The sequence below is a fragment of the Pan paniscus genome, chromosome 2 (assembly GCF_029289425.2).
Source record: "Pan paniscus chromosome 2, NHGRI_mPanPan1-v2.0_pri, whole genome shotgun sequence".
In the NCBI taxonomy this organism is placed as follows: Eukaryota; Metazoa; Chordata; class Mammalia; order Primates; family Hominidae; genus Pan; species Pan paniscus.
In genome coordinates, this window is record NC_085926.1 from 85,281,082 (window position 1) to 85,294,631 (window position 13,550).

Sequence of the window (13,550 nt, forward strand, 5' to 3'; positions counted from 1 at the left end):
TTTTTCCAATTTGCCTTATTATCCCATTTGATAAAATATGTAAAGATATATTGCAAATTTTCTTAGCAAATTTATTATAAATTATCTTAGAGAAAAAATTCCAAATATGTCAAGAATTATTAATGGTAAGCAAATCAAAAGCATACAAACAGGCAAGAGATGACAACTTACATACTAAGAAAACTTTTTAAAAAGTATTTAGTATTATAAAATGATTTTGAAGAGGGAGTAAACAAAATTTGGAATAATTTTATTGTGTGACTGAGTGTGGTGGCTCATGCCTGTAATCTTAGCAGTTTCGGGGGCCAAGACAGAAGGATTGCTTGAGCCCAGGAGTTTGAGACTAGCCTGTGCAACATAGTGAGTCCCTGCTTCTACAAAAAATAAAAAGAAAAAATTAATCAGGCATCGTGTCACACACTTGCAGTCCCAACTACGTGGGAGGTTGAGGTGGGAACATCACTTGAGTCAAGGCTAACAGTGAGCCATGATTCTGTTACTGCTCTCCAACGTGGGCAACAGAACAAGATCCTGTCTCAAAAAATAATTAATATTATTGTGAAAATCAGTATATATTTGAGACAGATTTTTCAACGACCTTTTCACCTAATTACCAAAATGCATTGTTTTTGTTAATTGTATGCTACAAATAACTTGTGTGAATGATAAGAACATAGCTTTAAAGAAATCAATATCCAAAGTATCATTTCTATTTCAAGATAAATTTAAGGGCCTACTTACACCTTCTAACTCCATGGTCTAAAAAGTAAATTCTCATCTTCTTTATCCTGGGGTATTACCCTAGCTTCATCACTGGCCCCCCTATTTCTATTCTTGGCTCCCTTCAGTTTATTTTCAACACTGTAGCCAGAATGTTTCTGATTGCATATTCATAGCATGCCGTTCCATGGCTCAAGTTTTCCAGAGGTTCTCATTTCACTCAAAGAAAACCAAAGTCCTTTGAGTGGTCCTTGAGGATATACACAGTCTGGCTATTTCTGAATTCATCTTCAGTTATACTTCTACCAGCTCTCTGCTCAAGTCACATTGGCCTCTTTGCTGGGCCAGGAACACAGCTCAGGCATCTCTCCCTGAAGTACTTTGCACTGTTTGTTCCTTAGATATTCTCTTTCCCATTTGGATTTCTACTGCACCAAAAACGTTGTAGGCTCTTACTCAAAACTGCAGACTCTGTTAACTTTTTCCAGACCATATTCCTGACCCACTATTACATTACCTACCCTGCTTACCAGCTTCATTTTCTATGAAACTTATCACCATCTAAAGTATTTTGTTACACACACACACACACACACGTGCACACAATCTTTCTCACGTCTTTAAAATATAAACATCATAAGAACAAGATTTGTGCTGGGCATGATGGCTCACTCCTGTAATCTCAGCACTTTGGGAGACCGAGGCGGGCAGATCACTTGAGGTCAAGGGTTCGTGACCAGCCCTGGCCAACGTGATGAAACCCCGAGTCTACTGAAAATACAAAAATTAGCTGGTCTTGGTGGCATATGCCTGTAATTCCAGATATTCAGGAGGCTGAGGCAGGAGAATTGCTTGAACCCAGGAGGTGGAGGTTGCAGTGAGCCAAGATCGCACCACTGCACTCCTGCCTGGGTGACAGAGTGAGACTCCATCTCAAAAATAAATAAATAAATAAAGAACAAGATTTGTCAGATACTCAATGCATGGAATAAGACTTGGCAAATGTTAATATTTATTCTTGATTATTGGTTTTGCTTGAAAAGGAGTTCAAGATATTTTCTTAATTTGATTCAATAATTTGTATTTTAAGTGATTTGAAAGATCAATTTCAGACATCATAATTACTGGTAAAAATTACAAGATAGATAAATATAAGCACAATGTTTTTAAAAGACAAATACATCAAATCATAAATGGAGAGCAAGTCTTTTAACCACTCTTAATGAAATTTATCAATACAAGATAGGTGTGTGCAAAGTGAAGTGTCAGATGTATGCCAAACCTTAGAATACACCTTGTACATCTTTCTAAACAGTCAGTTTAACTCAAAGATATTAGAGTGCACTGAAAATGGGCCACTGGAGACCAATTTCCAATTCTTCTAGAATGTTTTACTGTTCTATGCTAAGGAAAATTTTTTGGAAATATTTAAGAGGCATTGCTTTAACACATCCTATGTTTTTAAAGGTTTAATTCAATTTAATTCAACAAATATTTATTTGTTCACCTACTGTGGGGAAGAAAATCACACTAAAATGACCACATTTATTTTGTTACTTCACTTGCTTGAATAGTGCTTGTTTTGAAAACAGTGGTTGAATTTTTGTAAAGATTTTACAACAATGCCATGCACAGATTAAGCAACATAGTCTAATTCCATCTATCCATCCAATCTGTCTGCCTATCTATATTAGGTTTTCTGTGTTTCAAATAAGGATGACTTTTTTTCCCACAGTATTTTCTGTCTCCTGGTGTCCCTGTGTAGAACTAAATCACAGTCTTATATTATTTGCAATTTTTTTTTTGGTGAAGAATAGGGGCATTTTAAAACACACTGGCTTTTCAGGATTATCATAACTTTTGAAAAACTGTAAGGTAGGTGATATAATCAAATAAAGTCCAGGGACCATAAATATTTTACGTAGTGGTGTCTATCACCCTTAGTTTGGCAGGCAAAAGAATCATCCCTGTCATGCTCAATAATGTGGACAAATAGAAGTAATGGAATGGTATAATTTAAATTGATTTTGGGGTGATTAATTTCATTTATAGTAAATAGTATCATTTGCTAATATTTGTATACATTTAAAAATAGGACTTTTCAAAATATGTGGCCTTTTGGATACATTTAATTTACATGGAACATATAAGTTATTTCCCCATGATCCACCTGATCCATTAAGTTTGATGTTAACACGGCAATGGTAGAATCTTTGTGCTATAATTTGGAGAAATATTAAATAAAAGAAAGTTCTTCCAGTTTGGCATAAAAGGTTAAGGAGAGACAATAAAGACAAATTCTTTGCGTTTGAAATTCCAGCTTTGTTACTTAGTAGCTGTATGACTTTAAGGAATATTTTTAACCACTCTGTGCCTTGGTTTTCTGTCTGACAAATGAGATTAATGTTTATATCCCTTAGGATTGCTGCGAGTTAATATCTGTAAACATTTAGAGCAGTGTCTTGCTTGTACTATGCTAATAACTAGACTTGGCATCAATGGATTTTTACATTTTAACAACACCCAAATAACCAAATAATGATCTTGTTGGCCTTTTATAATATTAATAGTAATTGTATTATGGTATATCTGTGCTTTGTATAAGGGTATAAATTAACACTTTCTTGTGGTGACTCTTGTTGATGAATGTCTCATTAAAGCATCATCATTCCTTCTTAGATTTTTAATGAGGTCTCTTTTTTTTATGCAGTGGCAAATGAAAGCAGGTAGAAGCAACAAATACAAGCAAATCATTCTTTAATGGTATCTTAAATCTATTAACTTTCTTTTGGATTTATTCACGTATCATGATAATTACATTTTAAAAGTTATTTCAAGAATAACTAATGTTGAATATTCTTCATGAAAGTAATCATTGATTTATATAAATAGTAATTACTCTGTTGTCACATGTTTGAATGTATTTGGAATTTTATTTACTTTCAAATAAACTATATAAATAGAGCCAAGACATAAATTTTTAAGTTTCCAAATATCACTTTTGTGGATGCATGCTTGTAGAGACAGCCTGTGTGGGATTTTCTGTCTCAGAGAAACATACAGTATAAATAAGTCAATTTAAGGCATTATTTCATTGAAGATTGAGAATAATTGTATCGTGTGACATTTCAAACTTTACATTTGCATGGGTTTGATTTTTAAGTTATTTCTTAAATGCCATCCTGAAAGTATGGAACATATGAAGACATTTGAAAAGGAAGGGATAGGGTTTGAATACGATAGTGGATTAAGGGGAAAAAAAAAAGGTAAGAACTAGATGAAATACTACATGAGCAAGGCCGGGCGCAGTGGCTCACGCCTGTAACCCCAGCACTTTGGGAGGCCGACGCGGGCGGATCACCTGAGGTCAGGAGGTCAAGACCATCCTGGCTAACACGGTGAAACCTCGTCTCTACTAAAAATACAAGAAAATTAGCCGGGCATGGTGGCGGGCGCCTGTAGTCCCAAGCTACTCAGGAGGCTGAGGCAGGAGAAAGGCGAGAACCCGGGAGGCGGAGCTTGCAGTGAGCTGAGATCGCGCCACAGCACTCCAAGCCTGGGCGACAAGAGCCAGACTCTGTCTCAAAAAAAAAAAAAAAAGACTACATGAGTAAGAAGTAAGAAATTTCCTGAGGGGATGACCAGATTGTTTAGGCAGTGACAAACATGGCTTGAAATGGAAGAACAAAAGTGAGGTATTTTTTGAGAAACTGCTGGATTAGTATCTTGGGAGTTAAACTGTACTCTTAATCAAATAATATATGTGATTACCCTTGGTAAACTGCAGAGTGTTAGGCATTATCAGTATTGCCATAATAATTAATAACATTAATAATGTAATGCTATTGATTTATCCATGTTGGTTTTCTTTTCTTTATGCTGACAATTTTCTTAATCATGCAATTTCTGAACCGTTCATAGTCTTCATAGATATGTATTCATTTACTAAAGTGAGATAATAATGTAGATCAATTTAGTGTTGCACCAATAAAGAATTAATATCTATCTATAAATTTGTTCAGGATGTTAAATGATTAAGAATTTTATTTATGTTGATCAATTTATGCTATTTCCATTCATCTACTTAGCACCAAGGTATAAGTATATAATAGGAGATTTAAAAAGGAGGAACCAGAAATTTAAAATTTAGAAATGTTTTGTTAACATTTAAAATATTAATTACTAATTATAAAGTACAAATTATAATATGTATATAGTTGTAGAATAGTACCGTTATTAATTCATATAACTTGGAAATTATTTTAGAAATATATAATCACACCAAGTTGCTGTTGTTGGAGCAATGATCACACTTAGAAGTTATAAACTTTATAAGTCAGATGTTGTAGTACTCACAATTTTATTAGGCACAATGTTGACCCAACCTCATCTAGGCAGGTCATTTAATGAATATCACAGCGTGTAAACAGACATGTCAGGTTGAAAAAGGCATTATCCTAAAATGAGGTCAACATGAGTTGATTCTCTCAGCTGTACGGGCAGCTGAGCCCTCTCCAAATCCAAAGCTAAGTCCGACTCAATAGCAGAGCTTCCTAGGCTGCTAAAAAAGGAACAGCTGCAGCAGTAACAGGGCAACTTCCTCCTTTAGCAACTACTTGAGATGAGGGGCAGCACACTGCCTACACTAGGAGTAATGAAAATTACAGATAAACAAATTAAAAAATCTTTCCAGTTACCTTATGTGTAATTTTCTGTATACTACATTATGCTCATGTGGCAGACAGAAATTAGAATTGTTGGACACAAATCTCTCATAATTTAAAATATCTTTTAGTTTTTTACATCATATGTAACTGAAAAATTTCTAGTATCCTGAATGTTAAAGAACTCTCACAAAACAACTTGTGTGACAAGTGCATTTGACCCTCAGACAATGCACCATTCTCCCAAGCTATCAAAAATCTATGTATAACTTTTGACTCACCCAAAGCTTAACTACTAATAGCCTACTGTTGATTTGAAGCCTTATTAATAACATAAACAGTTGGTTGTATATGTATTATATAATGTATTCTTACAATAAAATAAGCTAGATAAAAGAAAATGTTCTTAAGAATATAAGGAAGAGAAAGTATATTTACTATTCATTAAGTGTAAGCTGATACTAAATATATTTATCCTTGTTGACTTTATGTGGAGTAGGCTGAGGAGGAGGAGAAAGAGGAGGGGTTGGTCTTGCTGTCTCGGGTGGTAGAGGCAGAAGAAAGTCTGCATATAAGTGGACACGTGCAGTTCAAACCCATGTTGTTGTTCAAGAGACAAATGTATTTTCTCCCAATACGTGACTGTCTTTTAAATTTCTTTATGGATCCTTGTGATAAAGATAAATTTTTAATTTTAATATAGTCAAACATCATTTTTATGGTTAGTGCTTTTTTTTTTTAAATCAATAATTAGAAAAATATATTCCCCCAATATTATCTTTTTAAATAAGGTTGCCATGGTTTGACTGTTTATCCTCTCCAAACTCATGGTGAAATTTGATTGCCATTGTGCCAGTATTAAGAGGTAAGGCTTTTAAGAGGTGATTAGGCCATGGTATGAACACAGCAACAAGGACCTTGTCAGATGCTGGCCCCTCAAACCTTAGACTTCCCAGCCTCCAGAATTGTGAGCCAATACTCTTCAGTTCATTATAAATTACCCAGTCTTAGGTATGCTTTTATAGCAGCAAAAATGGACTAAAGCAAAGACATATACAAATTAATAAATTGAGCCGGGCACGGTTGCTCACACCTGTAATCCCAGCACTTTGGGAGGCTGAGGCAGGCGGATCATGAGGTCTGGAGATCGAGACCATCCTGGCTAACAGGGTGAAACCGCGTCTCTACTAAAAATAAAATAAAAAATAAAAAATTAGCCAGGCATGGTGGCAGGTGCCTGTAGTCCCAGTTACTCTGGAGACTGAGGCAGGAGAAAGGCGTGGTGGAGCTTGCAGTGAGCCGAGATCGTGCCACTGCACTCCAGCCTGGGCAACAGAGCGAGACTCCATCTCAAAGACAAAAAAATTAATAAATTGTAGCATTATAGACACGTTTTATTTTATTTTTAAAAGCTTCCATTTAACACACCTAGTTCAAATCGTCTGCATAAAATTATTTATAATAATCTGAATCTGTGAAAATAACAAATCAACTCTTGTATCCACTATATCCTAGAATCACAATTCTCTCAAACACACAGTATTTCCCTCTAGTTTCACAGTCTCTTAACAATGGATATTGGTAGGTTGAATTTTCTGATAACTAGAAAGAAGCTACATGGTCTTTTCTGGTACACCAGCGTGTATATCCGAGTGAAGGTTAAGGTTAACTTAATTTCTCACTTCAGTTGAAAATCAATTCTTCTACCCTTTTGTCATAATCCTATCAACTACATAGAGAAGCTGTTCTATTTGAGAGTTATATTTGAATTTGCACAGGGAATTAAATTTTAGCTTTCAGAAGCTGAAAGGTTTTAGAGGATGACAGGACCTTTTTGTCTGTATTTACTGTAATAAGTAGTGACCCTGGAGTTCTAAAGGGGTTTTCATAAGGGGCTTTTTCTAAGAATAAAGGACAGTCAGAGGAGGAATTCCAGAGTATATGGTCTTTCTGCTTCTGGCAGATGGTGTACAAAAGACACTGCTAAACTCTCAGAGACAGAAACAACTGTACTTTTAAAATACATTTAAAATTTATGTATTGGCAATAAAACAGTCATTTACATTTCTCCAGTAGTTTTTCTTGAGCTGTCAGAAATTTTTTTTCCAATGAAGACCAAATACTTTCTTTATTAAGTTATAAAGTAGTTAGCATACAATTGCAATAAGAGAAAATGACCCTACCAGTTTCCTGAGTTAGCATTTTAAATTTGTTTATTTGCTGAAATTCAATCCATTAAGAAAGCATTTGGGCTGGGCATTGTGGCTCACGCCTATAATCCCAGCACTTTGGGAGGCTGAGGTGGGTGGATCACAAGGTCAGGAGTTCAAGAGCAGCCTGGCCAACATAGTGAAACCCTGTCTCTACTAAAAAAAAAAAAGAAAAAAAATTAGCCAGGTGTGGTGGCAGGTGCCTGTAATCCCAGCTACCTGGGAAACTGAGGCAGGAGAATGTCTTGAACCCAAGAGGCAGAGGTTGCAGTGAGCTGATATCGCGCCATTGCACTCCAGCCCGGGCGACAATGCGAGACGCTGTTTCAAAAAAATAAAAATAAATAATAATAATAATAATAATTGGATGGCAAAGAACCTTTATAGAATGCAATTAGATGAAAAGACAAGATTTTCCTTTGTTTATTGAGGCTTGAATTTTGGAATTTTCTTCCAAGTTCTGTGAGCAGAGCAATGGTAGATGGGGACACAGGGATGTAAGAAAGAACAAATGGGTATGGGTAAGAAATTCTACACCTGGCCTGAGCCTAGTCTCCATGATCTATGTTGCCTTTGATTTTGGGAGTGCTATAGAGGCTGCTCAGTTAATTTTATACAAATTCTCCTCATAACTTGTTCAGTTTTGGGCTTTTCTTTACTATATTCCTAGCCTTTCCGTTCTACTGAGAAACCCTTCCTCTTAAAAGCACCCTTCTGAATGATTGTGTACTTTTTTTTTTCACTTCTGCTTTTACTTACTTGAGATGGCCTTTTTCTGCTAGTTTTGCCCTTTTTCTTACTCCTAGAATTATCACTATTGGAAATTTTAAAACTTTATTATAGTTAGGAGCCCTTCATTATTTCAGTCCAGAATAGAACATAAATACACTTTCTTTCAAATGCTAACAGTCTTATATTTATGCTGCCAAACAAAGGCACTGATCTCAATATATTGCCTTAGAGCAGCCGATTAAAATCAACCTTCAAAAATCAACTTCTTATCTTCATTCTAAAAATCCAAGTTATGATGGCTCCCTCATAATTTTTTATGGTTGCTTTAATCAGCTCAAGGTGTTATAACAAAATATCATCCAGTGGGTGGTTTGTAAATAACAATACATTTATTTGTTATAGTTTGGGAGGTTTGAAAATTCAAGGTGAGGTCAAAGGTAGATTGAGTCAGGTGAGAGTCAATTTCCTGGTTCAGAGTTGGCTTCTTGCTGTTCTTCACAGCAGATTTATAAGTAAAGGTAGATTGACTTGAACAAATCATTATAGAACGTAAAATTTGCTTAAAGCAATGCCTTATTAATATTATGATCAATGAGTAGAGTATATTAAAGAGCTTTTAGATCATTGAATATCACAAACTTTAAGAAAAAAGGTTATTTTTTTATTTTAAATATCAATTGATGATAGTTTCAGTATTTATCAAATTCTTAACAATCCAAATTTCTATATATCACAAACTTCAAGTGATTTCTGTCTCATTTCTTATTTTCTCTCTTCTCCTAAAGAGAGACTACCCAGGGACCGTTTTCTGTATTATTACTTCACTTTTCAGCTTTTTCCTACCAGTCAGTGTAAACATATTTCATATAATTTAATACTACTCTATATAATACTCTGTAAAGTTGGTTTACTTTCAGATCTAATATTCATATCCTTAACTACATTTGACTGTTGACTGTGCCTCTGTATGTGGGTGAGTGTACTGGGCCAGTAGGTGCCTTCGTTACAAGGATGTGTGGCCAAAAGAGACTGTAGTTATGGTAATCTCCATGTGGACCCATCATCCTACTCTCTTATCCTGCTTTTTACTGTGTCTGTGCTGACTGAGACAATTTCATTTTCCTGTGCTGCATTTGCTTGAAACGCTTCATCCTATTCCTCAGAGAGCAGATATGTCTTTAATGTTTTAGTTTCTCAATACTAATATTGATGGTGGAGTTGGGGATCATATCCTCCTCCCAACCCCACCAAATTGTCTTTAATACCGCAGTTTTTCAGTTCACCATATAGTGACTACTTAGATAACCTTCTGTCACACATTCTTTCTAAAGTGTTTATATTAAAACGTAAGGCTGGGCACGGTGGCTCACGCCTGTAATCCCAGCACTTTGGGAGTCCGAGGCGGGTGGATCATGAGGTCAGGAGATCGAGACCATCCTGGCTAACACGGTGAAACCCCGTCTCTACTAAAAATACAAAAAGAAAAAATATTTGCCGGGCGTGGTGGCGGGCGCTTGTAGTCCCAGCTACTCGGGAGGCTGAGGCAGGAGAATGGCGTGAACCCGGGAGGTGGAGCTTGCAGTGAGCCGAGATGGCGCCACTGCACTCCAGCCTGGGCCACAGAGCGAGACTCCATCTCAAAAAAAAAAAAAGTTAAAAAAAAATCTTACAATTGGCAATTTGAAGAAGAAAAACGTTGTAAAGATGGGAATAAAAATTACCTGCATTTGAAAATTAACACTGCGGGGGAGGAGCCAAGATGGCCAGATAGGAACAGCTCCGGTCTCCAGCTCCCAGCGTGAGCGATGCAGAAGACGGGTGATTTCTGCATTTCCATCTGAGGTACCAGGTTCATCTCACTAGGGAGTGCCAGACAGTGGGTGCAGGTCAGTGGGTGCGCGCACCGTGTGTGAGCCAAAGCAGGGCGAGGCATTGCCTCACTCAGGAAGTGCAAGGGGTCAGGGAGTTCCCTTTCCTAGTCAAAGAAAGGGGTGGCAGATGGCACCTGGAAAATTGGGTCACTCCCACTGGAATATTGCGCTTTTCCGATGGTCTTAAAAAATGGTGCACCAGGAGATTATATCCCGCACATGGCTCTGAGGGTCCCACGCCAATGGAGTCTCACTGATTGCTAGCACAGCATTCTGAGATCAAACCGCAACGTGGCAGCGAGGCTGGGGGAGGGGCGCCCGCCATTGCCCAGGCTTACTTAGGTAAACAAAGCAGCCTAGAAGTTCCAACTGGGTGGAGCCCACCACAGCTCAAGGAGGCCTGCCTGCCTCTGTAGGCTCCACCTCTGGGGGCAGGGCACAGACAAACAAAAAGACAGCAGTAACCTCTGCAGACTTAAATGTCCCTGTCTGACAGCTTTGAAGAGAGCAGTGGTTCTCCCAGCACGCAGCTGGAGATCTGAGAAGGGGCAGACTGCCTCCTCAAGTGGGTCCCTGACCCCTGACCCCTGAGCTGCCTAACTGGGAGGCACCCCCCAGCAGGGGCAGACTGACACCTCACATGGCCCGGTACTCCAACAGACCTGCAGCTGAGGGTCTTGTCTGTTAGAAGGAAAACTAACAAACAGAAAGGACATCCACACCAAAAACCCATCTGTACATCACCATCATCAAAGACCAAAAGTAGATAAAACCACAAAGATGGGGAAAAAACAGAGCAGAAAAACTGGAAACTCTAAAAAGCAGAGTGCCTCTCCTCCTCCAAAGGAACACAGTTCCTCACCAGCAACAGAACAAAGCTGGACGGAGAATGACTTTGATGAGCTGAGAGAAGGAGGCTTCAGATGATCAAATTACTCCAAGCTACGGGAGGACATTCAAACCAAAGGCAAAGAAGTTGAAAACTTTTTAAAAAATTTAGAAGAATGTATAACTAGAATAACCAATACAGAGAAGTGCTTAAAGGAGCTGATGGAGCTGAAAACCAAGGCTCGAGAACTACGTGAAGAATGCAGAAGCCTCAGGAGCCGATGCGACCAACTGGAAGAAAGGGTATCAGCGATGGAAGATGAAATGAATGAAATGAAGTGAGAAGGGAAGTTTAAAGAAAAAAGAATAAAAAGAAATGAGCAAAGCCTCCAAGAAATATGGGACTATGTGAAGAGACCAAATCTACGTCTGATTGGTGTATTTGAAAGTGACAGGGAGAATGGAACCAAGTTGGAAAACACTCTGCAGGATATTATCCATGAGAACTTCCCCAGTCTAGCAAGACAGGCCAACATTCAGATTCAGGAAATACAGAGAACCCCTCAAAGATACTCCTTGAGAAGAGCAACTCCAAGACATATAATTGTCAGATTCACCAAAGTTGAAATGAAGGAAAAAATGTTAAGGGCAGCCAGAGAGAAAGGTCGGGTTACCCTCAAAGGGAAGCCCATCAGACTAACAGCGGATCTCTCTGCAGAAACTCTACAAGCCAGAAGAGAGTGGGGGCCAATATTCAACATTCTTAAAGAAAAGAATTTTCAACCCAGAATTTCATATCCAGCCAAACTAAGCTTCATAAGTGAAGGAGAAATAAAATACTTTACAGACAAGCAAATGCTGAGAGATTTTGTCACCACCAGGCCTGCCCTAAAAGAGCTCCTGAAGGAAGTTCTAAACATGGAAAGGAACAACGGGTACCAGCCGCTGCAAAATCATGCCAGAATGGAAAGACCATCGAGACTAGGAAGAAACTGCATCAACTAACGAGCAAAATAACCAGCTAACATCATAATGACAGGATCAAATTCACACATAATAATATTAACTTTAAATGTAAATGGACTAAATGCTCCAATTAAAAGACACAGACTGGCAAATTGGATAAAGAGTCAAGACCCATCAGTGTGCTGTATTCAGGAAACCCATCTCACGTGCAGAGACACACATAGGCTCAAAATAAAAGGATGGAGGAAGATCTACTAAGCAAATGGAAAACAAAAAAAGGCAGGGGTTGCAATCCTAGTCTCTGATAAAACAGACTTTAAACTAACCAAGATCAAAAGAGACAAAGAAGGCCATTACATAATGGTAAAGGGATCAATTCAACAAGAAGAGCTAACTATCCTAAATATATATGCACCCAATACAGGAGCACCCAGATTCATAAAGCAAGTCCTGAGTGACCTACAAAGAGACTTAGACTCCCACACATTAATAATGGGAGACTTTAACACCCCACTGTCAACATTAGACAGATCAACAAGACAGAAAGTCAAAAAGGATACCCAGGAATTGAACTCAGCTCTGCATCAAGAGGACCTAATAGACATCTACAGAACTCTCCACCCCAAATCAACAGAATATACATTTTTTTCAGCACCACACCACACCTATTCCAAAACTGACCACATAATTGGAAGTAAAGCTCTCCTCAGCAAATGTAAAAGAACTGAAATTATAACAAACTATCTCTCAGACCACAGTGCAATCAAACTAGAACTCAGGATTAAGAATCTCACTCAAAACCGCTTAACTACATGGAAACTGAACAACCTGCTCCTGAATGACTACTGGGTACATAACGAAATGAAGGCAGAAATGAATATGTTCTTTGAAACCAACAAGAACAAAGACACAACATACCAGAATCTCTGGGACACATTCAAAGCAGTGTGTAGAGGGAAATTTATAGCACTAAATGCCCACAAGAGAAAGCAGGAAAGATCCAAAATTGACACCCTAACATCACAATTAAAAGAACTAGAAAAGCAAGAGCAAACACATTCAAAAGTTAGCAGAAGGCAAGAAATAACTAAAATCAGAGCAGAACTGAAGGAAATAGAGACACAAAAACCCTTCAAAAAATTAATGAATCCAGGAGCTGGTTTTTTGAAAGGATCAACAAAATTGATAGACCGCTAGCAAGACTGATAAAAAAAGAGAGAAGAATCAAACAGATGCAATAAAAAATGATAAAGGGGGTATCACCACCAATCCCACAGAAATACAAACTACCATCAGAGAATACTACAAACACCTCTACACAAATAAACTAGAAAATCTAGAAGAAATGGATAAATTCCTCGACACATACACTCTCCCAAGACTAAACCAGAAAGAAGTTGAATCTCTGAATAGACCAATAACAGGATCTGAAGTTATTGGCAGTAATCAATAGCTTACCAACCAAAAAGAGTCCAGGACCAGATGGATTCACAGCCAAATTCCACCAGAGGTACAGGGAGGAACTGGTACCATTCCTTCTGAAACTATTCGAATCAATA

At 37.7% G+C, this 13,550-nt stretch overlaps 1 protein-coding gene across 4 annotated transcripts in view; it reads left to right on the forward strand.

Moving 5' to 3' along the window:
- The window catches only part of CADM2 (cell adhesion molecule 2), a 1,116,707-nt gene that overhangs the window by 184,202 nt on the left and 918,955 nt on the right, over window positions 1-13,550 (forward strand). The window lies entirely within an intron of this gene.